Genomic DNA, 19,462 nt, shown 5'->3' on the forward strand with positions numbered 1-19,462 from the left:
ATATGTTGCAACAAAGAGTTCGCATACTGCAACTAAAGATGCTGTGTGATGCAACGAAGACCCAGCACAGCCAAATAAATAAAAAATTAAAATAGTGAACTGAATTCTCTCTGCCACTGCCTGAAGAACAGAGAGCATTTTCCAGGACTTCAGTGGATACCAGGAGAAGGGGACAACAGAGGATGAGATGGCTGGATGGCATCACTGACTTGATGGACATGAGTTTGAATGAACTCCGGGAGTTGGTGATGGACAGGGAAGCCTGGCGTGCTGCGATTCATTGGGTTGCAAAGAGTCAGACCCGACTGAGCAACTGAACTGAACTGAACTGGTGCCTTCCCAAGGTTAGAAAAGAAACATCACAGAGCTTTCCATCTCATCCACAGAATCAAACGTCCTCTAGCTGATGTAATTCCACCCTTTTCTACCTGACTTTGATCTTTGCCTCTTTATCATTCCCATTCTGAGCCCCGAAAGTAACACAAAACTGACAGAGATGTCACTTTAGTATGTTGGGAAGCAATTCAACACAGTTCTAAGCTCGTGTCATTTCTCCTTTAGCGATATGGCATCATAGTTAAATGTGGAAATCTAGTGAGAGATAAAAGTGATGGAGGGACAGAATCTTGGAGGTTATAAATTCATTGTCCAGTGTTTCTCCAAAGTCCCCGTGAAAGTGAAAAGTGAAAGTGAAGTCGCTCAGTTGTGTCCAACTCTTATCGAACCCATGGACTGTAGCCTCCCAGGCTCCTCCATCCATGGGATTTTCCAGGCAAGAATACTGGAGTGGGTTGCCATTTCCTTCTCTGGGAGATCTTCCCGACCCAGGGATTGAACCTGGGGTTCCCTTACTGTAGGCAGACCAGACGTTTTACCGTCTGAGTCACCAGGGAAGTCCACAAGAAAGTCCCCTTAAGACTGTTGAAAAACTTCTATTCCTAACCCCTCCAGGTGAGTAAAACAAGGAAGGTGGAGAGTTTGAACAAAGGAATGGTGTAATTCGACTACCATTGTACTTATATTCATCTGGCTGCTGTGGGAAGAATGGGCTGTTTGAGCACAAAGGTCAAGGCAGAGAAAGATGCCATTTCTGTGGGTCCAGGTGAGAGACGATGGTGGCAGCCTCCAAAGAGCTAATGTAAAGTGGTATGATTCTGGATGTGTTTTGAAGACACAGACAAGATATGCAGAAAACCTGTTGTAGATTGTGAGAAAAAGAGAGGGATCAGGATGACTTCTCAGGTTTCCTGGCTGAGCCTCCAGACTTGTGGAGTGGCATCAGCTGGTGCAGAGGCCATGGATGGAGCAGATAAAGGTGAAGCCTGGCGTTTGAGTTTGGACTTGACTTCTGTTAGACATCTCTGTAGGGATGCCAATACACAGGGGTTTGTTTTAAATACGAAAGAGAAACTAGTAGGGTTGAAGTGAGAGGATGAGTGGAGAAACAGTGGATAAATACTCTCTCCATGCTTACTCACCTTTCCGGTTCTGCAGCTTTAGACGTAACTCTGTACCTTCTCAGCAGCCTTTGTAATAAATCTTGAAAAAATTAACCTACTTCACCATCCTCATTTATAAATGTAGAAACATGTTGTTCAGTCCCTAAGTCATGTCTGACTCTTTGTGTCCCTGTGGACTGCAGCCCACCAGGCTTCCCTGTCCTTCACTGTCTATCTCCCTGCGTTTGCTCAAACTCATGTCCATTGAATCGGTGAGGCTATCCAACCGTCTCATCCTCTGTCACCCCCTTCTTCTCCTACCCTCAATCTTCCCCAGCATCAGTCTTTTCCAATGAGTTGGCTCTTCATATCAGGTGGCCAAAGTATTGGAGCTTCAGCTTCAGTCCTTCCAATGAGTATTCAAGGTTGATTTCCTTTAGGATTGACTGGTTTGAGTTCCGCAGTGTCCAAGGAGAAACATGGGTTCCCTGTATTTACATAGAAGCAATTAGCAAATGATTTCCTATTCAGACAGTAACAGAATCTGGGCTTAAACCCTGGCCCTTTGACCCCCAGTTCACTGTTTTTCCAGCTATCAACAAAGACACTTTGGGTTCTTGAAAACTCTCTTATTCCTAAGACATGGGCTTTTCTGGATCAGTTAGATTTCAAAAATCCTTAAAATTTCCACAAAAGTTTTGCTATCTTCTTTTTTCCCTCATATATCCACTCTATTTTAAAAAGATTTGTTTCTCATATATGCCATTACAGAGAATCAAGTATAGTTTTCTGGGCTAAATATCAGGTTCTTAAAAGTTATTTATTTTATATATAGCAGTGTGTATATGTCAGTCCCAGTCTCCAAATTTAATCCCTCCCCACATAATCCCCTGGTAACCATAAATTTGTTTTCTACATCCATGATTCTACTTCTGTTTTGTAAATAAGTTCGTTTGAAGTATTACTACATTCTAATTTGTCCCAGTAGAAGTCTTTTAAAAGAAAAAATAAAAAAGCTAACAAAAACAAAATAGAAACCAAAGAACAAATGTAACACTATCACCATCATTTCTCATAAGCCAGCAAATACTGACAGGCAGAAACTGGAAAGGATTTAATCTTGGAATGAAGGATAGTGCTTCTTAAGAAAGGACAGTTGGCAACTTGACATTGGAGCTCTTACATACACATCTATACTTGTGTATTTGTATGCCCCTTGTTTTTCTTAATTTCCTGATTTATGCAGTGTCATAAAAATTTCAGCACAAAATAACTTTACCTGCAGGGTTTTCTAAGCTATTATGTTCTACCAAAGGGCATGTGAAAAAAGTAAGATTGATAGAAAATGTCTTGATATACTCGTGAATGCTTTCCTATTTATCTTACCCACTCACCTTCTTTTGGTAGATCCAAATCATTTTATCTCTGAAGAGGAAACAGCTGTGCCTCTCTTGACAGCCAAGCTGGCTGCAGAAGACAGAATGTTTGTTTTAAGAAGAGAACAAGTGATGCTCCATTCCTCTGTAAACTCAAAAGGGCACATTACCATCATTCTCCTGACGTTAAAAGGTCTCCCAATCTCTTATACTCAATATCATGACTATCTGTTATTGTTTAGTTCAATTTAATTTATTTGGGTTCTGAAGAATTCAATCACTGTTTGTTGCATGCCGGTTAGATGTCAGACACTATACAAAACATCAGAGGTTCAAACATAGATGCCTTCTAGAAATAGCTTCCATTACAGTAAATCTGGCAAGGTGCTAAAAGAGCTCAGAAAAGTATGAATGAAGTGTTTTAGGAGCATAGACAGAAAACAGCTAATGTTGGTGTGAGGCTATGAGAAGCATAATATCAGAGAAGGTTGCAGAGGGGAAGGTATTGCTGAGTTAGGGTTTGAAAGGTAAGTCAGTGATTATTAGGTAGAAACACCTGTCAGGGCAAAGGAACAGCATGAGCAAAGGGGGATCAGTGGTAAAGAATCTGCCTACCAATGCAGGAGACACAGGAGATACAGGTTCAATTCCTGGGTCGGGAAGATCCCCTGGAGAAGGAAATGGCAACGAACTCCAGTATTCTTGCCTGGAAATCCCATGGATAGAAGAGCCTGGTGGGCTAGTCCATGGGGTTGCAAAGAGTTGCACATGCCTTAGCAACTAAAACAGCAACAGCAAGATGAAGAGACTTGAAATGGCACATGTGGCAGAAAAGAATCATCTGGTTTGTCATGAAGTGGCTGGAAAGGAGACTTGGTCTCTGTGAACATATGTCCCTGTCATGCAAAGAATTTGAGCCTCATCCTTCAGAATTGTTAAGCAGGAGAGTGATACAACCTGATTACTTTAGAAAATTCACTCTAGTGGCAAAAGGCATGCTGGATTTGAGGGGACACAGAAGAACAGCTAGCATGCTGCTAAAATAATCTGATCAAGAGATGGGAGGGTTCTGGGAAGCTTGAGGGGAAGGGATAGTTAGGGAGTTTGGGATCAGCCTACACATACTGCTGTATTTAAAATGGATTACCAACAGGGACCTACTGTATAATTCAGGGAACTCTGCTCAATGTTATGTGGCAGCCTGGAGGGGAGGGGAGTTTGGGGGAGAATAGATACATGTAAAGATGTATGGTGGTCGCTTTCCTGTCCATCCAAATCTATCACAACATTGTTAATCGGCTATACTCCAATACAAATTAAAAAGCTTAAAAAAAGAGAGATGGGAGGCTTCTGAAGTAGGCCGTGTGGATACAGAGGAAGATAAAGATTCAAGATGTGTGGTGGTCTGACCTGCAGAGAGTTGCCATAAGGTTCCCATCATCCTGCCCTTTTGATACAACCGCCATTCATTTGAAAATAGCGGTATTAATTTTGGTAAAGCAAAGCACCCTAGTAAAAAGAAAAATATGGTAACCACCTCAGGCTGCATCCTGGAATCACCATGATGGGCAGTAAAAGCCATCCATAGCCAGGCGCTAAGTCGAACTCCATAGAAATTGTTAACAGCAGTAATAAAAATAATGCAGCCCTCTAGAAAGCTAGAAATGTATTTGAACACACAGATTTGTATCAGTCCTACAAACTTTCCAACAGGCTCCCACATGTGAGTATCTGAGCAGTGATGGGACATGTGAGTAAACGTAGTGTCACCAAGGTGAGGAACGGGTCTGGGGTTTTGTGTTTCACCCTGAGGTTTATGGGCTTCTGTGGTGTCTTAGTTGGTAAAGAATCTGCCTGCAATGCGGGAGACCTGGGTTCAACCCCTGGGTTGGGAAGAACCCCTGGAGGAGAGCATGGCAACCCATTCCAGTATTGTTGCCTGCAAATCCACATGGAAAGAGGAGCCTGGCCGACTGCAGTCTGTGGGGTTGCAAAGAGTCAGACACGACAGAGTGACTAAGCAGTAAGGACCAAGCACTGAGGTTTACTGGCTGGAGGGCTCTCTCCATGTTTATCCGAAACCCCCTGCTTTTGTCTTGAAATAGGAATTTGATGTGCTTGATTTTCTTTAGACTGTTGTAGCTGGAAAGCCCAGAAATTCTGTCTAAATTCTAGCCTTACTTCCAAGCCCTCATTATATCTATAAACATGCAGGCATGCTCAGTCGCTTCAGTCATGTCCAACTCTTTGCAGCCCCATGGACTGTAGTGCGCCAGGATCCTCTGTCCATGGGATTTTCCCAGCAAGAACACTGGAGTGGGTTGCCAAGCCCTCCTGCAGGGGATCTTCCCCACCCAGGGATCGAACTGGCGTCTCCTGTGTCTCCTGCATTGCACGTGGATTCTTTACCGCTCAGCCACTGGGGAAGCCCCTATGAATATGTGATGCCACCATCTACTCCAGCCACATGCAGGATCTGGAGCTGATCTAGGATCAATGTCCTGAATTCAGTATTTTTCCACTGATCCCTGCTCTTTTCAAGGAATTCCTCCGGACTCTAGCTCTTATGTCTCTACCGCTCAATGATTTAGTTCCTATTTTAATGCTAATTCCACTGCTCATGTCCTCATCCTTCATCTCAGACTGTGTCCTGCAAATTCTGTCCTTAATTTATTTATGCTCCCTTAGGGTAGCATTGTTGTTTTTCCTTGGCTTTTCCCTCCCTCATCTTTAGTTTTTCTATTTCGTTTGATATTTTGTGTTCAGGGGACCTGCTTTCTTCTCTAGCCCAGAAGCACTTTTATTATATAGTGTTTATTACTTTACAAACACAGGATCAGAGAAAACCCTTCAATATTCTGCTAAGTTAACCAGTCAGTCCCTTATGGAGCCATCTTTCTCCAGCCCTGTTATTACCCAAAGGTTTTATGTCACACCTGCCATTCCCTGTTGTCCTTTTCTGCAGATTTCTCATAATTGGAGGTTTTGGTCCCAGTAAAACAACCCAGGCAGTTCGATATTTCACTTTCTCTATAACATGAGACTAGATTTCATTCATTCATTCAGCCAGTAATTTGAGTGTCAACTATACATTGAGCATTGTTCTACATCCATGGGATATACATATACATATACAGCTGAACAAAATAGGTATGATGTTTATTTGCTAGTGGAGGAGATAAAAATCAAACAAATAATGACACAAATACATAATTCCAGTTTGAGAAAAGTATTATGGAATATAATCAACATGTATAGGAGGATAATTTGTTTGCCATGTGGGTTGTAGGACAAAGAGGGAAGGTCAAGAGAAAGGTTTGTGAGAAAGCAATATTCAAGCAGAATCCAAAGGAATTGTCCAGGTGATGGGAAGACAAGCAGGAACATTCCAGGCCAAAGGAATGTTGTGTGTGAAGACTCTGTCCAAGGCATAATCTGATTGGTATTTGAAGACTTTTAAGGCCAATGTGGCTGGAACTGGGCATAAGATGTTAATGAACTTGTCAGGACTTGGATTGTCCAGGACCTTGGTCAATGTAATGAAGCTTTTGAGATTTTACTTCAAGTTTAATGGAAAGTCTACTGAGGTTTGTAAGCAGGAAAACAATGAGATCAGTCTTTCTTTTCAGGAAAATTGCTAATGTCTTCATGAAGCATGAGTGGGAGAGTGAGAGAGTTGTGTGGAATTGTAAAGAGAAACGTTAGAAAGCTTTTGTCCAAGTTTTGTCCATGGATAATGGTGGCTCTGGCAAAGAAGAGCCTCTTTATTGCAGGGCGGAAGAGACACTCCCCTTGTTGTCTGTAGAAATGGTGCCCACTGGACTTTTGCCAAAAGATGCCACACTCTTTTTCCCCCTTCTTCCCTTCCTCCTCCTCCTCCTCCCTCTTGTCCTCTCACCCCGCCCCTTCTCCTCCTGCTTCTTCGTCTCATTTTTTGTCTCCTTCTCCTCCCTCCTCTCCTCCTCTCCCATCCTCTTTCTTCTGTCCCCTCCCTCCCTCTTCCCCCTCCTCTTTCTTCTTCTTGTTTCTTCCAACATTAGGAACTACTTCCTTTTAGAGTTTGAGTCCATTCTAACTATACCCCCAGAGACGGCACACATGGTATTTAACTAATGCTCTGAATGCAATATGGCCATTAACGATTATGAGATAAAGGCGGAGTCCTTTGGCATAAATGTTTATTCAGTGTCTTGTAATACTCTGATTCTCCTTGTTCCATCCACAATTTGAATTTTGTCTTCAAACTTGTTTTTTGAATTTACCATTAGGAATGCATGCCTTTTCCCCCTCAAAAAATAAACAACACACATTTAAAATGATAGACAAACACACCAAATACAGTGGAGGTTTTTCCAAATGGAACTCAAGATGTTGGTGCTAAAGTGAAAGCTGTTTCAAAATAATTTATAATACAGAAGTATTTTAGAGCTGGGAGACAATTTAGAGATCGTGTATACAATATTTTATTTTTAAATAAGAGGAAACTAAAGTTTGGAGGAAGCAAGAGACCTGGCCCAGTTCACACAGCCAGAAAAAGCAAAATCTAGAGTAAATATAGGTGTCTTGACTCCTGGGCTAGTATTTAAGTATTTTATTGTTGTTAGTCGCTCAGTTGTGTCCAACTCTTTGTGGACTAGATCCTACATGTTGCAATGAAGAGTTCACATACTGCAACTAAAGATGCTGTGTGATGCAACGAAGACCCAGCACAGCCAAATAAATAAAAATTGAAATAGTGAACTGAATTCTCTCTGCCACTGCCTGAAGAACAGAGAGCATTTTCCAGGACTTCAGTGGATACCAGGAGAAGGGGACAACAGAGGATGAGATGGCTGGATGGCATCATGGACTCGATGGACATGAGTTTGAGTGAACTCCGGGAGTTGGTGATGGACAGGGAGGCCTGGCGTGCTGCAATTAATGGGGTCACAAAGAGTCAGACACACCTGAGTGACTGAACTGAACTGATACCTTCCCAAGGTTAGAAAAGAAACATCACAGAGCTTTCCATCTCATCCACAGAATCAAACGTCCTCTAGCTGATGTAATTCCACTCTTTTCTACCTGACTTTGATCTTTGCCTCTTTATCATTCCCATTCTGAGCCCCGAAAGTAACACAAACCTGACAGAGATGTGACTTTAGTATGTTGGGAAGCAATTCATCACAGTTCTAAGCTCGTGTCATTTCTCCTTTAGCGATATGGCATCATAGTTAAATGTGGAATTTAGTGAGAGATAAAAGTGATGGAGGGACAGAATCTTGGAGGTTATAAATTCATTGTCCAGTGTTTCTCCAAAGTCCCCGTGAAAGTAAAAAGTGAAAGTGAAGTCGCTCAATTGTGTCCAACTCTTTTCAACCCCATGGACTATAGCCCACCAGGCTCCTCCATCTATGGGATTTTCCAGGCAAGAATTCTGGAGTGGGTTGCCATTTCCTTCTCCAATTTAGGTATTTAGGTAACTATAATTCATTTATTTATTTTTTTTTGCTTCTTTTTATTTTTCCTTCCAATCTCTAGCTTTTCCACAAACTGTCACTGTCTTTCAACCACTGTGATTTCCACTGCAAAAATCCAATAAGGTAAGCAAAGAAATCTTGTTGGATGATGTTTCAGACTAATAGCGTTTCCCATTTTCAATTGAATTGAAACAGTAATTTTCCTACTCCAAGCCCAGTATTGTATTTGTACAGCCATATTTGACCATGAAGAAGGTTCGTTCAGCTGATTAGGATTGGCTTATAATTTCTCCTGTCATCTATTATTATTTATACCAATGGAAATCATCCTTAGTTTCCTGTTCACTCCCCTTATTGCACAAGCTGATAGAAATATCCTACTTATGAGTCAATGCGAATTCAATTACAGCCATTTAAAGACTGGTATTAAAAACTTAATGGACTGTTTTCTCTCTCTTATTCTGGAAATTCAGCTCATTTCCCACAGAATAATTGAATGTGCTTTGTTGATATTTGACAAATAGCCTCTGTTCGAACCTTTGAACTTTACCCTTTCACCATGCATAACCAATCTACACTTTGGTATTTCATCATTGAAATGTTTGAAGGCACATCTCTGCCTTGTTTTTAATCCATAATTGCTAGTTTTCTTTTTTTATTGACAGTGTACCCAAAACTATAAACTATAAAGACTCATGTATTGTTGGTCTGAGGTCCCTGTTGCTTAGAAACTGAGGACCTCAATTGCCAGAACCATCAGTCAGGACTGTGTGCATTTTGCTGTGTAGTACAAGCCAATCCTCAGCTACAGGTGGAGGTTATGATCTACATGTTGCCCTTACTCATAAGCTGGAAAGAGAAGGCTAAGAATCTTGCCCTCTGCTCAGTCTTGGAAGTATTTTGACTGGCTGTGACAGCCATAGAGTGGGAAACATTAGCACAGGTAATTTTTTGTGTGTGAGAGTCTAGGCAGCCTTTGCTGCAACTGAACTATTTAATACTAAGCTCTACATCTCCAGCAAACCAATCCAAACAATATACTCATCCCACAGTTGGCTCAAGTTTGGATTAAAACCGCTCAATACAATCGTCCTAAGGGTTCAGAACTCTTTTTCTTACAAAATACATACAACGGCTAGGTAAAGAGCCATCACAAATTTGAGAGGTTTAGTTGGGACTTCGAACTGTCGTTGTTGGTATGATACATGAAAATAGTGGAAAGGGTCCCAAACAGCCCTCATCTCTCAATCCAGTCTCTGTTCCCAGTTCCTTTCTGCTGCCTTGCTAGAGAGGGATTCCAACAGCAAGTCATATTTTATTTATTTGGCTGTGCCGTTCTTAGTTGTGGCACATGGCATCTAGTTCCCTGACCAGGGATCTAGTTCCCGGCTTTGGGAGCCTGAATTCTTAGTCACTGGACCACCAGGGAAGTCCCTGAAGCAAGTCATATTGAGCAGCAATGACAGAGCCCCACCGACTTTCATTCTCAGTTCACATGACCTGATCACCACTGTCAGTTTCGTGCAGATAATAGTGGAGAAGAGAAGGCAAGCATTTGCGGGGTAGGAAAAAACAGAGTGCTGCAGAGTGTGCAGGGAAGAATAGACCCATTAAAATGAGGGGACTAACTGCTTTCTCTTGTCTGTAGACAGAGACACTGACCATGATTATTCTTTTAAAATGTAATTAAGTAAAGTGATTTCCTTATGGTTTTTCTTTGAGCCCTTTTATGCTCACGAAACTTCTACCCCTCTAGAATTATTGTAACTCTGATATAATTATATCCTGGAGATATCTGTGCAAGTGGTATCAACTTTTACCTTCTCTTTTTATTTGTTTTTCTTTCGTTTTTTACATTTTCTTAGATTCAAGGACGATACATATGATACTCTATCTGATTGCATTTGTAAAAGAAACCAAATGCCCACAGCTATATAGTGAATATGGTGATACCCATTCCTCCTCCTTTCTTATAAAATCTGAATTACTTCAATTTAGGAAAAAAGATGCTATGATTTTATAAAAAAGTAGACTCCAAATAGGAAATCAAATTGCTTTATTCTTTCCATTTTTTTTGGTTTCCACAGCTAAGTTTCAAGGACACTATAATGGAGACAAATGTAAACTGGGTGTGATTCTTCAGAATCAGGTGCAAAATCAAATATAGCCTTTATTTAAATTAATAAAAATTAGTTACAATTTGTCCAAGTCCTGAAAGGTACTTAACCTCTGAAACCAATGGGGTTACTTTCCCTGACGGACAAATCTTTACTTAATGTGATCTCAGTCTCCATTGTAATTGATTTCTGTGTTTCTGAGATTGGTATCAATGTGAAGCATCTGAAAATAGAAAGGCAGAATATCATTTCCATCCCTGTCTTATCATAAAATCCCACCCACTGAGTGGATAAATAGATGAACCAGATCTAGAAATCACAGGTTGGGCTAACAGCAGGGTTATTTCTAAGAGCTGTTTATCTCTTTTCCTTTTTGCCTTGTGAAAAATATATTCACTATTTGTAATACCTTAAGTACCAAGACTGTATCTGGGACTAAGGGATTGGAAAAAACTATGTACCATAACGATCCCTTAAGTTTCCCATCAGTAAGTGTTGTTGACTTTCCATAAATTATGGGTCCCCACGACAAGTGCCTTAGCAGCAGCAGCAGCAGCAAGGCAATATCTATTCTGCAACTCAGTGTCACCTTGACAGTTCAAAATATTAAACAGATGAGGATGGTCACATAGAAAGCCCATGCCTCTCATATTCATTTCTAGTGTCTATTTCACTGAAACCTGCAAGGTTTTTCCCTCAACCTCTTATTTCAACTGTGCTTCACTTTATGTTTTTCCTGAAGCAGCAAAAGCTGTTTAAGAGTGCTTTTAAATCATTTGAGAATATTTCCTAGTGACAATGCAGTTGCCAATTTTGGAGCCATTCATTGAGGGGATCCTGCCTTGGTGATCCACTACTTTAAATGTAAACAAACATTTATAGCTCTTACTATGTATCTAGAGCTTCCCTGTGACTCAGACAGTAAAGAATACACCTGCAATGCTGGAGACCTGGTTCAATCTCTGGATCCGGAAGATTCCCTGGAAAACAGAATGGCTACCCATTCTAGTCTTCTTGCCTGGCGAGTTCCATGGACAGAGGAGCCTGGCGGGATACAGTCCATGGGTTCACAAGACTTATGCACTAAGTGAGGTTTATTATCTCATTTAACCTTTGTAGGCAATTTTGAGACATAAGTATGTTATTTGCATTGTAAAGATGAGAAAATGGATGTGAGAAAATATATGATCCCCTCCAAATTCACCTAATCATTAAGTGGAGGGTTGTATAATTGTATAATTAAGTGGAGGATTGTATAATCATTAAGTGGAGGACTGTATAATCATTAAGTGGAGGATTTGAAGTTAGGTCACCTGGACATGAAATTACAGTGTTTATTATTGTTTCTCATCTTATTTTCTATGATTTAAGATTCTTTAAAATAATAAAGAACTAAATTAAAGATAAATAATGGTCTATTGTTTTATTTTGTTTGTTTTATTAATCAATGACTATTTTACTTGTTTTTTTTTTCCCAGTGGTGATGATATAATGAAATAGTGACCCATTATCTTTAAGTGTAGAGTAAGAAGGTAGAAATTTCCACTCTATATAAATAAGAGCACCTATTATGGTGAGCAAGTCTTTTTCTCCTTTCTTCCCCTCCCTTCCCAGTCCTTCCTTCCTTCTTCATGTGGCACTAAAAATCTCATCATTGCCAAGATTTAAACTCTCATTCAGATTGGGTGATTCCACCATGAGAATAACAGATGGTAATGTCTGACCTATTTTACTGAGAATTTCTAAGAAGCTCTCAACTCAGAATATTATTACAATAATGTATGTAAATAAGGATACAGATCACATTAATGGATCTGTGTATGTACACAGTTTACAATGGAAGGGCAGGAGTGTGTGCCATGTACCACTTTTGAAATGGAATGTTTAATTACCCATAGGTCAAGATTAGAGAGAATGTTACTGAAATAAACAACAATTTGATATCATTGTTTAAATATTTTATTAACTATTTAATAGGGTTTGGAGAGTAAGGATAGACAACTTTGCAGTGTAATTACCAAATAACACTGAAGATTAAGTGTAAGAAAAAGCTTACAAAACTCTCAGAGGGGTTCACATTTGCATGGGGGAAATAACTTTGTTATTTATGCTATGATTTGCTTTCTTTTACAAAGTGGAGTAATTTTCTTTAATTTTTCTACAGATAATATTGCCTAAAAGAACTTAAGAGAAGTAATTTAGAGACATAAACCTTTCAGCTGAGATCATTAACATAACTTTAACCACAGTTAATGTGACTCCAAATACCTTAACTGTTCTGTATCATTTTCTGTTTTATATTGTGAAAGGCTTAAAATAGTCTCAATTAAGTATCCAATTATCGTGAATTAATGCAGTAGCAGGAATCATTGCATTTAATTTGTTTTTTTTTTTAATAAATTGAATCTTTCAATATTGGATGAATTTCCCTAGAGTCACCGGGAAGCCATCATCCAAATTCATGAATCATAGTATGTGCCCCTTCCCCATATTTAGGAAAATGAGAGTTTCTGTGGCTTCCTGCAAGTTTCTTCCATCCAAGAGAATCCCACTGACAGATAAAAATGTGATTTTATACTAATCTATCATTTCACTTTTTTTTTAAATTTCCTGAGCCATACAGCAAATTCCTGCTGGCTATCTATTTTACATATGGTAATGTAAGTTTCCATGTTACTCTTTCCATACATCTCACCCTCTCCTCCCCTCTCCCTGTGTCCATAAGTGTATTCTCTATGTCTGCTTCTCCATTATCATTTCACTTTTTAAAAGGAACATCTTGCCTTTACTAATGCTTTCAAACACTAATCACAGCTCTGAAAGTTCGAGCACATCGGTTAGGTCTAGAAAAGGACTTCTGTGCAGATGTGAAATGAAAGCGAATAGGATGCTACCTTGAAAATAAAATTCAGTCCAGTGATATCATTCTGCAATTAGGCAGGCAAAGTCCTGACGTGATTTACCGAATGTCACCTTCTTAATTAGAGGCGAGTTCCAGCCTAGAGCATCCCTCTTAAGCTCTCTGTCTTATTTCTGTCTTTGCTCCTTGTTTCCTGTTCATTATTCATCAGCAATCACTTCCTTCCTTTGTCCTTTAATAACTCTTGTTTCATTCTGTCTCTCATCCAGCTTTAAATGATTTAAATATTTAAAGAAGACTCACCCCTCAGACTTGCTTGCCTTTTGTCATAGACACGCCTTTGTTTTCTCTTTGGAGCTGAGGGCGCTCAGAACCTTATTATAGTTCCCAAAGAGTCCCTTGAAGCATATGGCATGATATAGTAAATTAGTTGGCATGGTTACTTTTGTGGTCGCCGAGAACAAAGTGTTCACTGCGAGCAAGACTCATGGCGAAAGTGGAGGCCATACATTCATGTTCTCTTTTCAGTTCAGGCTTAGCTCTTGATATGGCTGACTTCCTGATGTACCACCAGCAGTAACCAACCTGGAGCCTACATGTGGTACCACAACTTCTAGGGAGCGGTCATGTCCCTGATGACAGGGTGCTTAAATTGACCCCTTCTATCACAAAGAGGGCACCATTTGTTCTCACAATCTAGGCAGCTGACCTCTGGAGAGAGGGAAATTTTTCTCAGGGAAGTTCCTGGGCATATATATATATATATATATATATATATATATATATATATTGAGCTAGCATTTGTTTGGAAGCCCAGGCTGACAATGCCGTTTCACATTGTTCAGTGTTCACTATGTAAGATTACTGATAAGGATCTTGGGGTCAGAATAAACCTCTATCCTAAATGAACTTTTGGTTGCTGCGGGGAGGATGGCGTTGGGGGGGGGTGGTGGGATAGTTAGGGAGTTCTGGATGGACATGTACACACTGCTATATTTAAAATGGATAACCAACAAGGACCTACTGTAAAGCAAAAGATAAATAAATGAATAAACCTTTCTCTTCTCCACTGTATCTGCTATCTTTGCCTTGGGACATGTTCTCTTTTAAGACAAACAGTAGTAGCATTTGGTGGACTTTCATGGTGTCATGATGGCAAGCCATTTTTAGATTTTCTAGGTCAAGTGAAAGCTGCTTTGGCTTTAACACAAAAAAGTATATTTCTGTGTTAACATGTTTAAATGGGAATTTACCAAAAGTATGTACATGTTTTGCTTTCTCATTTAGCTAACTCACTGCTAATTGGACATCTAGAATGCAATTCAAATAGCTAATCCTTTCTATACCTCCTCTAAAACAAATTCATCTTGCTATACATACAAATATATTTTCAAAGGTCTGGTCCCCCTTTAATCATCAAAGCTAAAAGATCTTGATTTTTTCTTTTATCTGGCACCAAATTAATTATAAAAGCTGTATGTTAATATTAATATTGCTCCACTGTAGATCAATAGCTTTTATTACCTTTGAATCAAACATTTCCATTTTATGACAAAACTTCACAGTACAATTCAGAAAATCCAGGCTGATAAATTTAGGTAAAGATTTAAATGGATGTGTTTTATCTTTTAATCATTCAACCAAGCTCCAGTTCAGGAGCATAATCTGCTTAAACTGCACGAGTCCTCACATCAACAGGAATCAAATGAAAGGAAGGTTTATGACATTTTTCTGTCATTTTCACCAGTAATGCTCCGTGATGGATTGCTGGGATTCACGGGGCTGGGAAGAATTACTGCCTACCAGCCATTCAGTCAAATCTAGTACACTTTAGTACAATTCCAATATTACCCTCTTCCTTCATGGCTGCATGACAGCAAGCGTGAGAGTTATCCATGAATCCATCATATTGTTCTCTCTGAAGTAGCAGAAAAAGAAAGAAAATACCCTATTAGTTAAACGCAGTCTGGCGTACAACCTTACCCAGTCTCAAGAGGAGCAATATCTGATTTAACACTCCAAGTGGTTTTCCTTGTATGGTTCTAGGCTTAAGGAGTGATAGCAAAAGTATCACTTTTGATACTTTTAAAAAAAGTGATACTTTAAAAAAAAGTGATAGCAGAAAGATGGCGGTGCTTCCTTTTCTAGCACCACACCCTCAGAACAACAGGGATGGACTCAGATCCTGGATTTCTAGACTTTCTCCTTGATGGATGCTATTTCAGAGGAGGGTAGAGGGAGAAGATGGAGGTTGCCCCTCTTGTTGGAAACACTTCCTTGTCTACTTCTTCTTATAGACAGGTCTACATGTAATGGATAAATGATCACACAAGAAAGTCCTCATTATAAACCCTTCACGGTGCTAACAGCCTCAGCAGTAAGTTGTCAAAGAATTGCCTCTTGGGAATCCAAACAGCCTCAGCAGTAAGTTGTCAAAGAATTGCCTCTTGGGAATCCATTAAGCAGAGTTTGGGGTACGGAGATGTCTTGAGGCTTTAGATGGACCAACACTGAGAATAATTCCAAGTGTGAGTCAATGGCCGTCGTGTATAGGTCATGAAACCATGAAAAGATTAAGGAGACACAATCTTCTATCTTGACTCTCTTACCCACTTTTTTGTGGGCTTTTCTATCCTTGCATTTATTCCTTTTCTTGTTTGTCTTATACCTGGTTTAGTTCCCCTTTTATTTATCCTTTTTATCTGTCTCATGAAAATTTTACTACGAATCATTTTCCATTAAAATCTTACTCATATGTTTTTCTTTTGATGGTGACAAAGAATGCAGGTGGTACAAAGAGCTTTTGGCTCACTGAAAATCACACAGTCAGAAACAAAATTTTCCAAAAAAGAAACCAATTTGTGAATTGCTGCTCTTGCCTTACTATTTGAAAATTCTCTCTTTAGACTTGTTTCTAAAAGCTTATGGTTTTGGAAACTAGTTGAATGAATTGGTTGCTGTGTTAAAGTTGCGAATCTGTCACTTTAAACAGAAAAACTAAACAATGGGTGCATAGATGACAGCATGTAAAGATTACAGTGGTTTCCAGCAATTCTCTGATGTTGGATTCAGCCTCTCAGGTAAGAGTGAATGTAGATTTCGCGTGCAAACAGTACATCGTGTATGCTTCCATACTGAACAACATATTCGATTCTTAAGTTTCAAATCTTCCTCATGAAACAGATATTTGTGGCCTATTCTGTGAAAAAAAAAAAAAAAGAACAACAAGAGAACTTATTCTCTGATTCTTTGGGTCATAGACATCCCACTATCCTGGGAACAGAATATTAGGCAGGAAATGCATATGTATGCATACGTGCTTAGTCGTATCCGCCTCTTTGCGACCTCAAGGACTGTAGCCGACCAGGCAGGCTCCTTTGCCCATAGAATTTTCCAGGCAAGGATACTGGAGTGGGTAGCCATCTTCTACTCCAGGCAGGAAATTTTTAAAAATTTTTATTTGATACTGAAGTATAATTGATTAACAATGTTGTGTTAGTTTCAGGTGTACAGCAAGGTGAATCAGTTGTACATATTCAGATTCCTTTCCCATTTAGGTTATTACAGAATATTGAGCAGAATTCCCTGTGCTATACAGTAGGTTCTTGTTGCTTGTCTATTTTAAATATAACAGTGTGATATGTCCATCCCAATCTGCCAGTCTGTCCCTCCCCACCACCTTTACCCCTTGGCAACCAGAAGTTTGTTCTCTAAGTCTGTGAGTCTGTTTCTGTTTTGTAAATAAGTTCATTTGTATCTTTTTTTTTTTAAGATTCTGCATATAAGTGATCTCATATGGTATTTGTTTTTTTTCAGACTTCCCTTAGTATGGTAATCTCCAGATCCATCCATGTTGCTGCAAGTGGTCTTATTTCATTCTTTCTAATGGTTCTCATATAGGAGAAGGCAATAGCACCCCACTCCAGTACTCTTGTCTGGAAAATCCCATGGACGGATTGGCCTTGTAGGCTGCAGTCCATGGGGTCTCGAACAGTCGGACACGACTGAGTGACTTCACTTTCACTTTTTCACCTTCATGCATTGGAGAAGGAAATGGCAACCCACTCCAGTGTTATTGCCTGGAGAATCCCAGGGACGGGGGAGCCTGGTGGGCTGCCGTCTATGGGGTCACACAGAGTCGGACACGACTGAAGTGACGCAGCAGCAAATGGTTCTTATATACATTCTTATAATGTATCTATGTACCACATAGAAAGTGTATTCTTAATGTGCTAGATTGAACATCCAACTGCCATTCATGAAACCATTTTGTTGGCTTAAATAGCAGATTTTCCATTAACTAATTTGCTGAAAACAGTACAGTTCATCTTTTTGGCCTTAATTCTCTCATTCATGAAAGGCATTGATCAGACTAAACCATCATTTGAATCCCTTGGGGATCTAACATTCTGACTTTAAGGACAAACTGGTGTGTATCGCCAAGACAGTATAATTTCATTATTCTCTCTGCTTGGCGTAGACTGACTAATCAAACTCTTTTTGCTAACATTTTGACTATTCATCAATACCATAGTTAATGCTAGTTTTTACTCAGTTACATTCCAATCTTTAGTTGGGCTGTGTTCCTGGCCTGGGATTAGAGATAAAAGGGAGTGATCACAGAAAAGGAAAAATAAGAGCTTTTGAGTATTAAACCTGAACTACACTCTGGCTAGATAGAGATGCATAAATCTCAGAATAATTAGAGTAGGGCTTTCATAAATTTTATTATTCAAGAAAAACCTGAGAGCCCAAGGTCAGTGTCCCATTTAAAGTCATTATGTAATTGAGTGGTAGAGCCAAGATTTGAGATTCAACTGCTTAATTCCAACACCCACCCTATCCCACTCCCAGTTGCTAAGTCATTAGAAGGCTCTACTGCTGCCTATGGGGTCCTGCCATGCTCAATTCCAGACTGAAGACTGTTTTACATCTGTTTAAAGACACAGAATGAAGATTAATATTCTTCCTTAGATATATCTATAACTTCCACTCAATCCATTCATTTTTTAGTAGGTTGCCACTATTTCTGAAATAATCACATTATTTTAATAATCACATCTTTGGTTCTGTGTTATACACAGTCTACCCTTATAAAAGGCAACAAACAAACAAGAGACAAAGCAAACAAAAATCCACTGCTCACATTACAGAAAACCAAATTCTAATTGCTCATAACTCTCACCATTAGAAAAGTTTGTTTTTAAGATGACACATTCTAAACCCAAACAAACCGTACCTTGTTTTCTCCTAAACTTTCAAAGAATTATTTTGGTTTTTCTCTCTCTCTCCCCCTCTGTGTATGTGTTTAAAGGAAATATGGTGGAATCTTGACTGGATTTCTGGCAGGAGCAAACTTCTAATGAGTTAACTTTGCACGGCCAGATAACAACAAAGTCAAACTTTAAACTTCCCTACTCTTGTTTCCCTGCAGGTTCTGCTCCCTTTCATCTATCGGCAAAGACACCAAAGTCTCACTCACATCCAGGGGGGTTAGTTCGCATTAAGGGTTTGTAGAGGGAAGCTTGTTTATATGCCACACAAAACTATTTGCCTCTCAGCAACAAAGGGAAGCCACCATATTGAGGTCACTCTAATTACTCATCTGTATGCAAGAAACAGTCTTCTAGAGGAACCCTTTCCACCCCTTTTTAAATTATGCTTTGTTCTCTAACACTTAAGAGATTAAATTGAAGGTGTCAAATCAAGGTAGAGAAATGATAGCCTTTAAAGTGCATTGAGCCAGTGCTTAAGCAAAATATGATGACTCAAATCATGGTAAACAATTTGAAAAAAAAAAAAAAAACAACTATCATCATATTTTGCTTAAGCACTGGCTCAGAAATGAGCTAAGAATTTACAGAAATATTATAACCACTTTTTTAAAGGCTGGTTTAAAACCACAGTTTTCTTATACCATCAAGTATAACAAAGAGTGAGGAAACAGACTTTTTCATGAATTATGAAAGGCAACTTGAGGCTACGGAGGAGTTGCAATAAATTTAGAATGGTATATAGTGAATTTCAGGGAGACTGATGTTCAGAAAACAAACCATAATTGTAAAATACTAATAATTATTATTGATAGTAAAAGCTACTATATATGCAAAGTTTTATGGTTATGAAGCTTCTTAAATTGCATGATTTCATACGATGCTTTTGGCAACTCTGGAAGTCAATTGTAACTGTAATATTTCTATCTTTTTTTCCC

The 19,462-nt window shown here is 39.3% G+C and overlaps 1 long non-coding RNA gene across 1 annotated transcript; it reads left to right on the forward strand.

Annotated features, from left to right (window-relative positions):
• Positions 1-2,852: 2,852 nt before the first annotated feature.
• Positions 2,853-11,342, forward strand: LOC123332592. The gene is made up of 3 exons (XR_006549453.1): positions 2,853-3,008; positions 8,336-8,397; positions 11,292-11,342. It is a non-coding gene; the product is annotated as an uncharacterized LOC123332592 (long non-coding RNA).
• Positions 11,343-19,462: the final 8,120 nt, after the last annotated feature.

The sequence above is a fragment of the Bubalus bubalis genome, chromosome 1, assembly GCF_019923935.1.
Source record: "Bubalus bubalis isolate 160015118507 breed Murrah chromosome 1, NDDB_SH_1, whole genome shotgun sequence".
NCBI classification, from domain to species: Eukaryota; Metazoa; Chordata; class Mammalia; order Artiodactyla; family Bovidae; genus Bubalus; species Bubalus bubalis.